At 35.7% G+C, this 16015-nt stretch overlaps 1 pseudogene; it reads left to right on the top strand.

Moving 5' to 3' along the window:
• The first annotated feature begins 13121 nt into the window (after nucleotides 1–13121).
• On the top strand, nucleotides 13122–14201 carry LOC102021423 (annotated as a pseudogene).
• Nucleotides 14202–16015: the final 1814 nt, after the last annotated feature.

Raw genomic sequence — 16015 nt, 5'->3', positions numbered from 1 at the left:
ATAGATTATAGGAAGGCAACATTGAGTCAGGGAGACCCACAAGGACAGGCTTGAAGCAGTTCTAGACAATGTGGTCTGGAAAGGAGGGATGAAGAGGACAACAAAGAGAAGGAGAAGGAGAAGAAGGAGAACAAAGAAGGAGAAGGAGAATAAAGACACTTAGCTATGGAGTTCTCACCTAGGGCAGAGGGTGAAAGTAGTATGCTAGGGATGACTCCTATACTGGAGCAACAGGCTTTATAGATGGGGATTGCTGCTCACTTCTTGGTAATTGGAAGGAAAAAATAACTAATGACTCCTCTATGTTGTTGAAAAATTTATGCATTGAAAATGTAATCCATTATGTAACACCTCTCTATATCCTCATCTTCACATTATGATATAAATATACATATGTCATTTATATTATATAAATTATATTCAGAAGGATCTTTCAAATAATTTAAAGAAAAAGAATAATTGCTGTAATGGCATCACTAGGTATCATACTATGAACTAAAACCATTAGTTTTATTAATAATGTTACACAGTGGATTAAAATGATTAGTGTGAGGTGTGAAAAAAATATGATGAATATACAAAAAATTACAGAAAAAGACACATTTCCATGAAACTCACTCAAAATAGTCTCCCTTGGTTCAAATACAGTTATCCTATTGTTCTTGCCACTTTTGAAAGCAGTAGTGGAAGTGTCTTTAGTGAGTGTCTTTATTGGTGCTGTTATGGCTGCCTCCTTGTCCTGAATGGACTCTAAACATTCATCTTTCGCAGCCATTTTGACTTTGGAGAGGAGTCAGAAGTTGCATTATGCCAGCTCTGGTGGATAAAGACACACCCTAATGCATTTATAAGCATGGCATCTAGCAGCACCATTCACTGTATTTTTTATTAGCCTTCATTAAGACAATTGCATATTTATCGATACATGTGCAAATATATACAGTTTTTAATATGCTGAGTTATTTCTTAACATTTTAATATTGCTTTTGAACATATTTATTGAATAAATGGATATTTACTTAAAATGGGGAATTGTAAGATTGGCAAAGGTGGAATCCTCAAAATCACCCTGCCTTTCACTGAGGATAATCAAAGATCTATGCTATCTGAGAGAATCGTGCCTGCATAGCCTCTGAGACTTAGTGTGTGCACCCAGTCTGGTCAGAACAGTCATCCAGAAAGTGAAGTGGGAAATTCCGTGTTGCTAAAGAAACTACTGAAGGTACCGTGACTCAGCTCTGATGGCCTGTGAGCAGAAAGGAATAATTATTTCTTGCTATATCTCCAGTATTTTTCCTTGAGGTGTATTTTCTGTTATTAGCAATTAAGTAGATGAGAATGTCACTTGAACACCCCATCTTGGCATTGCACTTTCATGATGAAGCAGCCACACGAGTCACTAATGATGTGAGGTTACTTTAAATAACAGCTGTGTTTAAGTCACAGCAGGGTGAAGTGGGTGTTTATGAAGGTGGCAGTTACCTTAACATTCAGATTAAACAGGCTGCAAAGCCTGGTCTCTTGTGTAAGACTGGGGGACCATTACACATGGTGGTATATTCCCAGGACTTTTGATTCACTGTAGTTCCTGGAACAATTGCATATCTTAAATATATTAAAAGCCCAGCTCACAAAGTCACCTACTGTTAGTAGTTAGATACAAGTCATGCATTTATGCATCAAATTATCAAAGTAATTAGCAGTCAATGAACTTTCCAGTACTGGACATTTATATATTAGTGATTTCAGGCATTTTAGGTTAAGCAAAAAATTTAAAAAGCTGTCAGAAAATTATTTAGGTCTTAGAAAAAGTCTGTTCATTTACCAGGTTCAGATAACAAAGTTTTATTCTCCATAACTTAGGGGAAAATAAACATTTTCTACTGATTAAAGAGATGGCTTTCTAACTTGGAGACCTGGTAAATACCTGGCAAACAGGTATGTCTCTTAGGCATCACTGACATGGCACTATGTGGAGAGCAAATCATCAGTATGAACAGAATAATTGTGCAACACTTCATTTCATAGGATATTTAGAATGTACATGTGCAAATAATGATGCAGTGAAGGCAATTTTTATTTTAAACACATATAACACAATGATGTATAATATATATGTATATTTAGTATATATATATATATATATAATAGGAAAATATAGAAGAATATTACAGTGTATCTCATTTTAAAGACCTGATCAAAAATATCTGGTTAAAAATGATCCACAATTCTTTGCCTTTCTTTCTGTACAAATCTCTAGAAATACAAATAGATGCTCTCTTTAACAGCTTAAAATTCATAGTCCTCCCTATTACAGAGCAATCCCTCTCTTTCCTTAAGTTTAAAAATTTTTTCAATTCAGAAGCCTTCATTCTCTAACAAAGATTTAGCAAATTCCTACAGTACATAGGCACTCTTCTGAGTTCTGGGAAGACATTCATAAAGAAGAGGCACAATGCCTGCTTTCATTAAGGTACAACTAGATGCAAGAGATATAGTGGTTTCAAAATCCACACAAACATGTAAAATTGCATCTAGGATAGCTTTTAGTGGATTAAGGTGTAGCTCAGTTGCAGAGTACATGTGAAGCATGCATAAGGCTTTGAGTTTGTTCCTCAGCACCAAAAAAATAAAAAAATTTTAAAAATGAAGCAAAAATAATTACATTCTTTGAAGCTCACATGCTGAGATATGGTCATGTCATAGAACTGACAACTTTCTCTGGGTAGAGGAAGTCATGAAATATCTTCTCCCCAAATTATTTATCTAAAATATATGTAAAATAATCAGACAAAACAAAAGTCCCTAGATTTAGGCAACATACTTATATATGTTTATTTTATTGAGTTAGCAATTCTTTCTTTCATCATGATTTAAAAGCTGTCTTTACAAACATCACCAACTTTATTTCTGTCATTTTTAGGGTTTAAATAAAAGTCAACAGACAAAGCAAATAAAAACTAACCCTCTATTATGACAAATAAGTTGTACATTTTGAAACATCATTGTTTGGTTTTAAAGATGAACCTAAATTTGGGAACATGGTATTCCTATTGGCAAAAATGCATTTTATTTTCTATAAGCAGTTAATTTCCATTTATCTTTCTGATGATGACAACACAATGTTGTTCATAAAGGTAGCAAGCAAAATAAAAACTTCCAAAAATTTCCTTGTTGGACATTGATATTCATGCTTTAATGATCAACAGGCTTCTACAGGATTCATTAAGGAAATTTGACTTGCAGCATTTCATTTTCTCAGAAGATCATTTTCAGCAACTTTCAAGTCATTATTGCTCTCAGATGCAGGACTGGAAGAGAAATCTGCAAATCAACTTTGAAGCCACCTAAGAATAACTATCTGTTTTATTTATTTATTTATCTATTTATTTTTTATTTTAAAGATAAAAGAACAGAAACATTAACAGACAAGCAGTCATTTACAAAATAACACAAAATAATACAAGCAATACAGAATTTCAGACCAGGTGACAGGAAATTAACAATGCTTGTTGTATTACATATTGGTGTCTTCAAAATGATTACTCAGATAAACAAACATAGGCATGTAAGATTGATCAAACAATTAAACATTAACTGTTCCTTTCAATAAAACAATAGAAGTAGGTAGTACAACTCTCTTAGCTATCCTGTGCATACATATAGACATATTTTCCCTTCTTTCTTTCTTTTCTCTTTTCCCTCACCCCAGTAATAACTATCTTTCAGATAAGTGTGATACTAGTAGCATGGGCCAGCTTTTGACTACAGAGAAATCAATATGATTTTCTACTGAAAGTGATCCACTATCATTCAGACAAACTCAATTACTGGTTGACATCAACACACCATTGCAAAAGGGCAGCTGGGGGAAGTAACCATCTTACATGCTCTTGAGGTGGCTGATGGTATTATTCTAAAAAATAAAATTAAATATATTCTATTCATATGGCTCAAGTTGCTTAACAAGCAATCATCTAGTTGGTAAATTTTTTGTCAAATCATTCTGCAAGTTAAATAATTTCCTTCTCAAAAAAGTGCAATTTAAGCTTGAATTTCATTTAAATATTTCTAATTTTCTTCTATTATACATCATCCTTATAGTAAAAATGTTTTTGCCAAAACTTTAATTGGTGTCTTTTAAGCCAGTGTGTAAAGATTACTTGAGGGTTTCTGGCAGTATCCTCTGTGTCAGTGGATACCCATGGGTTACAGTGACAGAAGAGAATCTTGCACAAGAGTGGCAAACCAGGTTTGCTGCCAAAATCACAGATGGCCCACACTTTTCTTGCAGTCAAAACTTTGCTTGGCAAAGAAATTTTTCATCATTGCAAATCTCAATTGCTTTGCAGTTCTCAAAAGGAGTTCAGCAATCAGGGGATGTTTGATGTTATGAACATGCATATAATAAAGAAAAATCAAAAGTTCGTTGTACTAAGAGAACTCAGTAGTTCTTTTCCTTTTTTCTTTTGAGTGATAAATGAAAATGTTATCATTGCAATTTGCCCATGTCCTGCATCAATGCTCAGAATCCTCGAGTGACAGCAGACATGTAATAGATGTCATCAGTTATTGGAGGTTTGCTTCAATTTTCTTACACAGCTCTGAGCCATAAAGTAGATTAAGTAAGACCCCTTAGTCTTTGGAGATTCCATATGTCAGAGGTCTTACCATGACAGAGCAATAAGCAATGTGGTATCACTCAAGTCAGATTTTTGTACTGGGGTAAAACCAAGTATTAATAAATGTCTCACAGTTTCAGCCTGAGCCTTCATCTGCTCAAAACTGATCCAGATTGTCTAGTATCCATCTCAGAATGTAGAAATGAAATGCTCCTTCACATGTTATTACGTCAGGCTCCTATCTTCAGTAGACTTGCTGCATACTATTTCATGTGTTCTTTTACAAAACAGAAAAAAAAGAAAACACCCATGATTTATCATACTTTATTGTCTGTCAGCTTCTACCATAAGCAAGATGCAAAGAAAACACACTGAGATACCATAAACATAATGAGAAACTGTTGTTTAATTCTTACATATGTGTTGCGATGCAGAGGTCACATCACGTCCATAACGGAAATTGCACACAATGTGAGTATGCCACCGTGCTTTCCTGCCATGTGTGTCTGGAACCATAATCACAGTGCTATAAGTTTACATTATCATTGTTTTCTCACAAGAAAAATTACTGGGTACTAGAAAGGAAGGAAAAGTCAGGGGAAAATTATTCTTGTGTGATGCTATGACTATGCTAGATCTATGACCTAGCATCTATAGATGCTATGACTATCTATGACTATCTAGATAGCCCCCCAAAGCCTCATGTGCTTAGAGGTGGATTTTAGGAGTGACTATGTCATGGGTGTGTGATACTGAATTTGGTATAGTGGTGGACTTCAGTGATGAGATTTACTGAAGAAGGAAAACCCACTCTGGGTGTGGGTGGCCCTGTAGCCTGAGTGGAATCAAAGGGAAACCAGAGGGAAGCGTGCTGCCTTCTGCCTACCACGCATTGAATGGTTTCTCCTCTGCGGTGCCTCTTTGCAATGTGCCACCCTGTCTTGGAGCCTGACTAGGGACTGAAACCTCTGCAAACCATGAGCTAAATAAGGCTTTCCTCCTTCACTTTTGCCTCAAAAACAAGAAAGTAACCAGGATATGTGAGTACTCCATAAAATTCATTTATGTACACCGCTGAGAAGATGCTGATATTTAACTCTGAATCTGTGATATTTTCTCATTTTACTTCTGCAGGGAAACAGATTTCATTGGTTCAAAACTTAAATGATTCCCGACAGATAAATTAATATAATCAGTGATATCTCGGAATGTAGTACTTTTTTCTCTATCAGATTTGTAACAGTCTTCTCTGATGTCTGATACATTTTTTAGCCTTAACTGGCTCATGTTTGTGGAGTTCCTTATGATCTACCTCATTGTTGTCAGTGATAGGCCAAGCATTGTACCAATTACTATGTCAATCTCTGTTTATATTATATTTGTTTCCTGTGTCTGTATATCTATTGGAGGAGGAAAGAGATAGAGAGAGACAAAAAGAGGGAGAGGGAGAAAGAGAGAGAGAGAGAGAGAGAGAGAGAGAGAGAGAGAGAGGCTAGTATTATCTTCATTTAGATGTGAGAAAACTGAGGCTCTAACAGTAAGGGCCTCTTCGTATGTTAAACTTGTTACTTTCATGAAGATGTATATGTTGCCATTTATAAATGATGCTTTATTTTCCAATTAATATCATAATTTTAGATATGGTGAATCTTTGTTTCTAATAATCTACTTTTGGCAGGAAATATTTCAAACTCAATTTTCATTGTACACTACTCCTTTATACAAATTAATAAACACTTTGTGACAAAATTAGGAAAATCTTCACTAACAGATCTCATGTAATACAGAAAATTCACTTTTTAAATCAACTTTTAATAAATAATTTACCCAAGCAGAAAACAACTTTAAGTTCTAAATTTTCAATAAACTTAGTAATATAACCTGTCAGTAAATTTATTTTTCTTAACATTTTAACCAGATATAGTCTGTTTACCATCTTTTAACTGTAATCACTATAAACACATATACATATGTATATAAACACACAGATATATATATATATGTTTCATTTTATCCTCTTAAATATACAATGAGGTAGATACTCAAATTACAAATATATTTCACAATTTTCTTCCATGGTGTTAGTTTTAGATTCTTAAAATATAAATGTTGAGATGAAACTGAAAAGCTTAAAATTCATTTACATGTACTAGTATTATTAACAATTTATTAATTTAGTTTTTAAAAGTAGAGTCCACCTGTTCACCAAAAATGTCTTTAAAAAGAATATCCAGGAATTGTCTAAGAATATGTAATATGCTATCAACATTCATGCTTCTTTTTCCTGCCTAGTAGAATCATATTGTAGATGAATATTGCTCAAATCAATTTACATAAATATATAATTTGAGAACCTAATAGTAATTAAATTTACTTGAAATAAAATTTTAAAAAGAGGGCAGGGGATGTAGCTTAGCAGCCCAGTATCTACCTGGCAAGCGCAAGGCCCTGAATTTGATTCCTGGTACAAAAAAAAAAAACATGGACAGAAAAATAATCCACCAGTATTAGTATTACATGCTTAGTACTCTAGCATTTTCATATTTTTAAAATTTTTTACACTTGAACTAGTTAATTCTAGTAGTTTTTCAGGCAGAGAGCTCATACCTGCATGACTACCTCCAAAATACTCAACTATATTTCTTAGAACCATCTGAGCACTATTTGTCCTTTGTTTTTTTAGGATGTTTATATGAAGCATTTAACAAGCAAATGGATTACATATATGCATATTTAAGATACTAGGCAACTCTGTTAAATTACTGTTTCTTTCATAATCTGAAAGAGTCAATGGGATTCGCAAAAGAACCCAGTTTGTCGCTGTGTGCTGTCTTTGGCATTAAGATGAAGGCTTGAGGATCTGGGGGAGGGGAGTAAAGGTTTCGGTCAAAGAGAGTGAGTATACACTAATGTGCAGAATGGTGATTATAGTTGATGATAACAGGCTGTACATTTGATAGTTGTTGAGAAGGTCTTCAGTGTTCTCATCACAAAATGAGGTAACTGTGTGAGCAGGGAAAAGGCTAATTTAGCTTGATTGTGTCAATTCATTTCATAATTGATACATATAACATCGCACTGTACCTTCTTGGCTGTAAACACGTTGTCAGTTATACCTCAAGAACACTGAAAAATAAAATAAAATAAAATGAAGACTCTCCAAATTATATAGCAATAGCAGGTTAATTTCAAACTATTCTTTTAAGGTTCATTTTTACTTTCTCCTAGGTTTGCTTACACAATTTTATGTCATCAGTAACAGTATAAAAATAACTTTACAACAGTTATGCTAAACCAGATGTTAGTTTACTGTTCTGCAGCAAGCTCAGATTTAACTCACTCTTCTCTTTTTGAATCTTAAGGCATGTTGAGCCCATATATAGACTGTCACAGACCTGAGGGCAATCGCTCAGGTTGAGACACTGTCACCCCATTGATCACCAGTGTTGATTCGGCTTATCTGGTTGTCTAGGCAGCTGTCCTCATCCTCCTTTGCTACTCCTTGTGTGTCCCTCCTGAGCTGTGCTCTTGGTCGAAAAGGGAGAACGTCTCCCACAGCGGAGGACTGTGTTCTTGGTCAAGAGTATAAGAGTAGCTGCATCTTCATGGTCAAACCTCCAAACAAGTTCTCAAATGCAGAGTTTTTTAAATTGTTGACATATTTTATTTGAACATCTGTGAAGGATGAAAAAGGTTCATAAAATTCTAAAACTATATTTTCTGCCAGTGTTGTTTTTGAGCATATATGTACTGTTCCCAATGTCTCCAAATTGGTAGCTGGATAAAGGACAGAAATAGTCAGCCCTAAGACGCTACTTTGATTCTAAAGAGTACATTTTCACTACTGTATTTTTGACAGACATTGCCAGCTTTCTTCTCACTCATCCAGACACAGCTTTAGGATCCACAGCAGTATAGTATATCGCAGGAGGCCCATGTCAGTCCCCTTGGGTGGGCATGAAAGCTGAAACATTATTGACAGACCTTGTTTAAATGGACTACAGTTCAAGATATTCTGCTGTTTTCATAAAAAAGGTAGAATGTATACTGTTTTTGTACCTCCCAAGTTTTCTACATCAAAACGTGGAGTCACACAGTCCAAAGGTTTTCACAGTCTCAGAAATCTTCAGTTCCCATCACCATGCCCTTCATTTTTGTGTTTGATGCTTTCACACTATGAAATGTGTCTTCCTTCTCGGTATAGAAAACTCCATGTTTATAGAAGGTTTATCGCCACAGAGAATTCATTTCTCCAGAATGAATGTGACCAAGTCCTTTTTATTTATGTTATTTTTGTTGTTTATTGGTATTATTTAGGTGTACATAATGATCATATTCATTATAGGGAGTTTGTAGTTGCACATGATATATCTTGATTCCTTTTTATTTTCCCCATCCCCTCCTCTCCCTTTGACCTCTCTTTCTCTCCTTATTTACAAAGCTGTTTCCATTTTATTTTCTTTTATAATGTTTTTTGTTTCTTTTCCCTTACTTCTTTACCCCTCCTCACTGTCTAGATCTCCTTTCTTTTCAACTATTTCTTCCTATTTCACAATACCTATTATACACTTTGATTCTTATTTACATTTAAAGTTTCTCACACCAGAGAAGTAATGCATTATTTACATTTATGTGACAAAATTATTTCACTTAAGAGTATGGTCTCAAGGTTCATCCAATTACCTGGAAATGTCTCAAGTTCATCCTTTTTTATGGCTGAGTAGTATTCTGATGTATAAAAAAAACATCTTTTTATCTATTCCCTGGTTGATGGGCATCTGGGTTGTTTTCAAAATTTAACTATCACAACGAAGTCCTTTCCAATAGAGCATTCATTCTAAAGTTTTCACAATCTTGGATGCTCTAATCTGAACAGATTTGAATTTGTCACTGTTCTTTTAGTTACAGATCCATAAGTCGTGCATATCATTTTCTCAGGAACTATTGAGTGCTCTCTCAACCAGAAAAGAGTGAAATCAGTGTCTAGAAGTTATTTCTCATCCAGGTATGTTGAAGCACACCTGTAATCCTAACACCATGGGAGGCTGAGGCATGAGGATGGCAAGACTAATCCCAGCCTGGGTAATTTACCAACCTAGTCATACTTTGTTTTAAAATACAAAAACTTTTAAAAAGGGCAGGGAATGTAGTTTAGTGCAAAGGCCTTCAGTTCAATATTTAGTACTGCTATATATATATATATGTATATATATATATATATATATATATACATATTCTCAAGTACTTTTCCAATAACTTTCTACTTTAGAAGTAGTAAAACTTCATTTTAAAAACACTATTTCCCACAAAATCTCGTCTAAGTGTGTATCCTGTTAGTTTCTTGGAACTCACCTTGTCCTTGATTTAGAATGTAGTTTTCCATTTCATTCATGTCACTTCATCAGTAAAACCCTCGACAAAAGGTTTTCTTCTTTGTTCACTCTCTCTTTCCCTCTCTTTCTTCCTGTGGTGCTTATTTATTCTTGCAGTCCTGGAAACAGGCAGCCTGGTTCAATGGATTTTTACAGAGCATCTCTTGTCTACACAGAGAATTCCCTGACATTCCTCACCCTGCTGAATATGTGCAACTGAGTTTTCTATTTCTCTGGAGAGCTTTCCTTTGTTTCCATGGATGCAGTCCTTCAAAAATATACTGTTCAGTCATTTTTCAATCACCCTTCCTTGAGGGGTAAGCTTTCTCTTTTGGGATCTTCTCTATAATTGAACTTACATTTTATTATCACAGAAAGGAATTAAAGTTGGTCCATCATTATTCTATAGTGACTACAGAAGTTGGATATGAATATAATTTACAGTATTCAGGGAAGTCAATCACATTTGAATGTGTTTCCTCTCTGTATGACCCATTTAAAATTCATAAACATCTACTTGTAAAAAAGAGGCTACTTGTATTTAGAGAAAAATTTTTTTAACAACTATAACTAGGTGTTTTCCAGACAGTATATTGAGATCCAGCAGTGATTCCTTTTGGCATGGATCATGAGTAATTTTATCTGAAAGAAAAGAGAATTCAAACTACCTATAAGAGTGTGGCAGACAAAGTGAAGGTACATATGTGTGTGTGGTTGTATATAAAATGCATTTTCAGAGTGTGTCACAAAGACATTTTCAAGTCACTAGTTTGGCCAATGACTTGGGGACACCCCTAATAATTTCATAGATCTCATTTGCTACAGATTTTACACTTCTAGTTAGAGACCTCAGTCTTTGACAGTTTCAAAACTGAATGAGTTGAGATCTATAAGAATAAGATGCTGACATGATAGCACATATCTCCAGTTCCTTTCTGGTTTTTTGTTTTGTTTTGTTTTGTTTTGTTTTTCTCCGGTACCAGGAACCGAACTCACGACCTTGAGCTTGCAAGGCAGGCACTTTACCCCTGAGCTAAATCCCCAGCCTCTCTGGTTCCTTTCTTTCTTCAATTCTCTACAATGGATATGACTGAGGAAAATGTGAATTCTTTAATTCCCCTTCCTGATCTCTTTTCTGTGATGAATCAGTTTCTTGAGATTTTTTTAAAAGTTAAAACTTACTCCTCCAAGATGAAGTTGAGGCACCACTGCACTCACTGCTGTGACCTCATGAGAACAGAATGCTCATCCATGTCCCCAATGTCCCTCAGCGTGGGCCTCTTCTAATCCACACTGAAGTCCACCAGAGACCCTTATTCTAAGAGGGAAAGGCCTGTGGACAGAAGAGTTTCTCACTTAGGAGTAAAAATATTGAGTTCATTTTGAACAAGCCTCCTAATTAAGGTCGTGCGGTTTATACTGTAATCACTTGGTTAGGAAAGGCAAGCTGCATACCAAGTAATAAATACTGTACCTCTGTGATCATTCATGAAGCATCATGCTTCCGCTTGTAAAGGTTTTAACACAATTCTCAGTACTAGAGCAGTTTCTTCAGAAAACAAAAAGTGAGGGAAAAAGGGCAAACTATGCCCATTCTGCTACTAACACTCACATATTTAGGGTTTTGTGTGAAAACTTTGTAACAGTCTATTCATGTTAGAATAAATTATTAATTTTATTAATTATTGAATTATTACTGTGCTGAGCATAAAATGGACCCATATACCCTGGGTTCCCTGGTATTTGTTGATCATTTCTCTTAAAAAAATATAATGTCCTAGAGAGAAACACTCCATTTTGAAATTGAGATTCAACATATAAAATCTCCTATCACTCATCTTATTTTTAGTAAGACAGACTAATCTATGTGATTATATTCACTGTGCCCCCTCCCTCCCTCCTTTCCTCCTCCCCATTCCCAACCTTGGAATTCTCTCTCTCTCTCCCTCTCTCTGTCTCTCTGTCTCTCTGTCTCTCTGTCTCTCTCTCTCTCTGCCACTTCCCAGTGTGCTGAGATGCCTCTCACACTTGGAGAGCTGTTATGAGCTACAGAAAGGAAGGAAATAGCAGGTGTAGACTGGGAGGGTGCAGTGTGAAGATTCTGTGCAGAGGATAGTGCTTATAGAAAGCTCAGAAATAATGGGGCTGGTAAACTATCTCAGGCTGAATTCCTTTCAGACAAAAATAAGCCAGAAGGACCTAACAAAACCCACATGATCATGTCCTGAATTCCCAGTGGCCTAAAGATGAAAATTAGACTCCATCTGTACCAGTGGTGGTGAAACTATGTCTTGTGTTTTATTTTGTTTTTAAGATAAAAGATGTCCACATAGAGTTGTTTCTTCTAAGCTAAATCCTCAGTATTCAGGTTTAATTACAATGTTGGCACTTGTGATAAGTAAGTGGGTAGTGGGTTACATTTTGGCACTCGATCTCTGAAAGGTTTGCCAACACTGATCGCTATGTAAGCTGTAAGAATGATTTTGGAAAAGTTCAGAGTTAATACTCACTTGTCTCTAAGAATGGGTATTTTCTATGACCTAGTCATCTATTCTTAAACTGCCATTGCTACCACTACAGTGACAGCACAGATCTGTGACTTTCAGTAACCTCCCTCTGTTCCCCTCCACCAATATTGGGGAAGCACCCTGTTTGGGGTGGGGGCAATTTGCTTTTGCCCCCTAGGCATGCAAGGTAGTCTTCCTTTCCATCCATCTTTTTATGGAAGAGTCCATGTTCTTCTATTTCATGAGAATTTACTGAAAGCTTGAGAAAACTGCAAGGAACTAGAATACATTCTAAGTTTCTGCACTATGTATATGTATTAAAACTCCACAGTGACTATATTCATTGCATGCCACAAATGCATACTAACAAAAAGCTAGAAGAAAAGATTTTGAAAATCCTCACAACAAATAAATAAATAATTTATAGCCTCTCCAGAGGATGTACTTGGACCGGGGCTCTGTGTTGCTAGAGGTTGTCTTCATTTACCCAGGGGAATCTCAACTCCCACTCCCATCATGGGAAACACTGGGAATCTGTATGCTTTAGGGTAGAGTTTAACCTCTTTCCCATCGATGTGTGTGATGCTTCATATCAACTTATTTTCCCAGCATTCGACTTTATTAAGAATTCAGGGCAAGAAGCATCTTTCACGATATGGACAGGGGATAGCCCACCTCACTTCCCTGTCCCCGAGCTCTCCACAGACAGCGTTATAAAGGTGATAACGAACATGACGGCGGCCATCCGGAGCTTCTTTCCACACCTCCAGGTGTTCCCTACACGGGGCAATCATGACTACTGGCCACAGGATCAGCTGCCCATAGCCACCAGTCAAGTGTACGATGCAGTAGCCAACCTCTGGAAAGCCTGGCTGGAGGACGACACTCTGAGTACTCTCAAGAAAGGAGGCTTTTATTCACAGAAAGTCCCAAGAAACCCAAACCTGAGGATCATCAGTCTAAACACAGACTTGTACTATAGCCCCAGTGTTGTGACCCTGAATAAGGCTGACCCGGCCAATCAGTTTGAGTGGCTGGAAAATACCCTGAACAGCTCTTGGCGCAATAAAGAGAAGGTGTACATCATCGCGCACGAGCCGGTGGGATACCTGCCCTGTTCCAGCGGCATCACCGCGATTAGACAGTACTATAACGAGAAGCTGGTGGAGCTTTTCCGGAGGTAGAGCACCGTCGTCGCACGACAGGTCTACGGTCACACGCACAGGGCCGGTATCATGGTTCTTTCTGACAGAGAAGGACATCCAGTGAGTTCTTTGTTTGTGTCTCTTGCTGTTACACCCGTGAGGAATGTTCTAGAAAAAGAGACCAACAATCCTGGAATCCGCCTCTTTCAGTACAAGCCTCGAGATTATACATTGTTGGATATGTCACAGTATTATTTGAACCTGACAGAAGCAAATCTAAAGGGAGAATCGGACTGGAAGCTAGAGTATGTCCTGACCCAGACCTACGGCACTGAAGACCTGCGGCCACAGAATTTATACAGACTGGTTAAACAGTTTGCAGTCCTAGACAGCAAGCAGTTCATAAAATACTGCAATTATTTCTTTGTGAGTTATGACAGCAGTGTAGTTTGTGATAAGAAATGTAAGGTCTTGCAAATTTGTGCAATTATGAATCTTGATCATACTTCCTGCACAGATTGCCTCAAACGATATTATATAAAGCACAGTTACTAGTGCTTTGCAGTTTGGGTTTATGGCCAGTGTAATGCTCCTCTGTTTCTGAGACCAGTTTGTGGGCAGTTTAGGGAAAATCTTTGTGAATTACTAAGTGAACAAACAGGGTTACCGTCTTCATTTTCTTATCATCACATATAACATTCTAAATTTTTATTACATATATAATTGGTTGCCCATCCATGGAATTATGTTTGGATGTAAATATTCTACCTTACAGTTTATATGATTGTACTTGACTTACACTTTTGTTGAAATTGTTACTCATACAATAAAGCAAAAGACTTAATCTCTAAAAAAAAGAAGAAATTTTTTCTCTCACTGCAGTCTGAGATTTGTCTCCAGAGTTTTCATTTTTCTGGCACAAGACTGACATTTCAAGATATCTGACAGTAGAAGTTACATTCCTTTAAGAAAAATTAAGCCTACAGAATTTCAAAACAAGATGATAGGAAATCAACAATGGTTGCTATATTGCATATTGTTATCTTCAAAGTAGTTGTTCAGATTACCAGACATAGGCATGCAAAATTGATCAATTAGGCATGAACTGTTCCTCTCAATAAACCAATAAAAATTAGTAATACAATTATTTTACCTATCTTGTGTATATATATATATATTTTTTCCCCTTCCTTCTTTCTTTTCTCCTTTCCCCGATTCCAGTTTTCCTTTCCTTTTAAGCAGTTTCTTTCCCTTTTACAATATCTATTATTTTTTTCTGATTCTATATTTTTCATTCTCTTTAAAATAAATAAAAGGAAAATCAACCCTATGTATAGTCATTCACACACTTTTCTGACATTAGTCCCTTCCACTGGAATTCTGATTTAATCTGGTTTAAATATGGATAAAGTATGTATGGGATTTCAAGAGTATAATTTACATGGACCATAGCAAGTTAATGACAATTCTTTCAACATCACCTTAATGAAACTTGTAAACTTCTGGGGGATGCAGGATTACTGGGATTACCCAGCTGGAGTTCTCTGGTGTGGAATTTATGGGTTTTGTAGAGTAGCTAGCCCGTGGTTTCTTCCTCAAATTGTGAAAACATCTTTAAAAAAATCTATACTATAAGTTAAAATGTATGTAAAATTAGAAGTATATTTCCAGAGACATGTTGCCTGACAAAAACGTTTTTACAACCCTTAATTAAAAAAGTCATGTTCCTACTACATAACTTGAATTTCATTGTTCAGGAAGATTTTTAAGGGATAGTGTCTTGATAATATTTTTTAAAAGTAAGACATTATTCCATAAAATGTGTCTCTCTAGTGTAAGAATATGAAAGGGTAAATAAAACCCAAAAGGTACAATATTTATGGTGAAAAGGACAGAAATTGCTCAAAGGGAAGGAACAATTGGGATGAGAAAAAGGAGGAAGGAAAGAAAAAAGGGAACTGACCAGGTTTACATGGTAATCTGAATAACTAATTTGAAGACAACAAAATGCAGTACAACAATCATAGGTGAATTCCTACCAGCTTGTTTAGTGAAGCTCTGTATCATTTCTAATGTTTATTACTATTATTATTTTTATTCTCTTTAATGGGTTGATAAATCTTGCCTTTTTACATCTGGTAATTTGAGCAACTTTGTAGAAGATAATATATAATATAACAACCACTATTAATTCCTATCACTTTGTTTTGAAACCCTGTATCATTTTTATTGTTATTGTTTTGTTTTGTTTTTGTCTATGTTGTTACTTATTATTGCTTCTTTAATCTCTTTAAAATGATAAAAGTATGTTTAGAGATGATTTTAAGAAGCATAGTAGCTAATATTTATGTTCTCAGTGTAAATAAGAA

The sequence above is a fragment of the Chinchilla lanigera genome, unplaced genomic scaffold (assembly GCF_000276665.1).
Source record: "Chinchilla lanigera isolate Chin_1 unplaced genomic scaffold, ChiLan1.0 scaffold00007, whole genome shotgun sequence".
Lineage (NCBI taxonomy): Eukaryota > Metazoa > Chordata > Mammalia > Rodentia > Chinchillidae > Chinchilla > Chinchilla lanigera.
The sequence above is the reverse complement of the archived record's forward strand: the minus strand, read 5'-3'. Positions and strand labels throughout refer to the sequence as shown.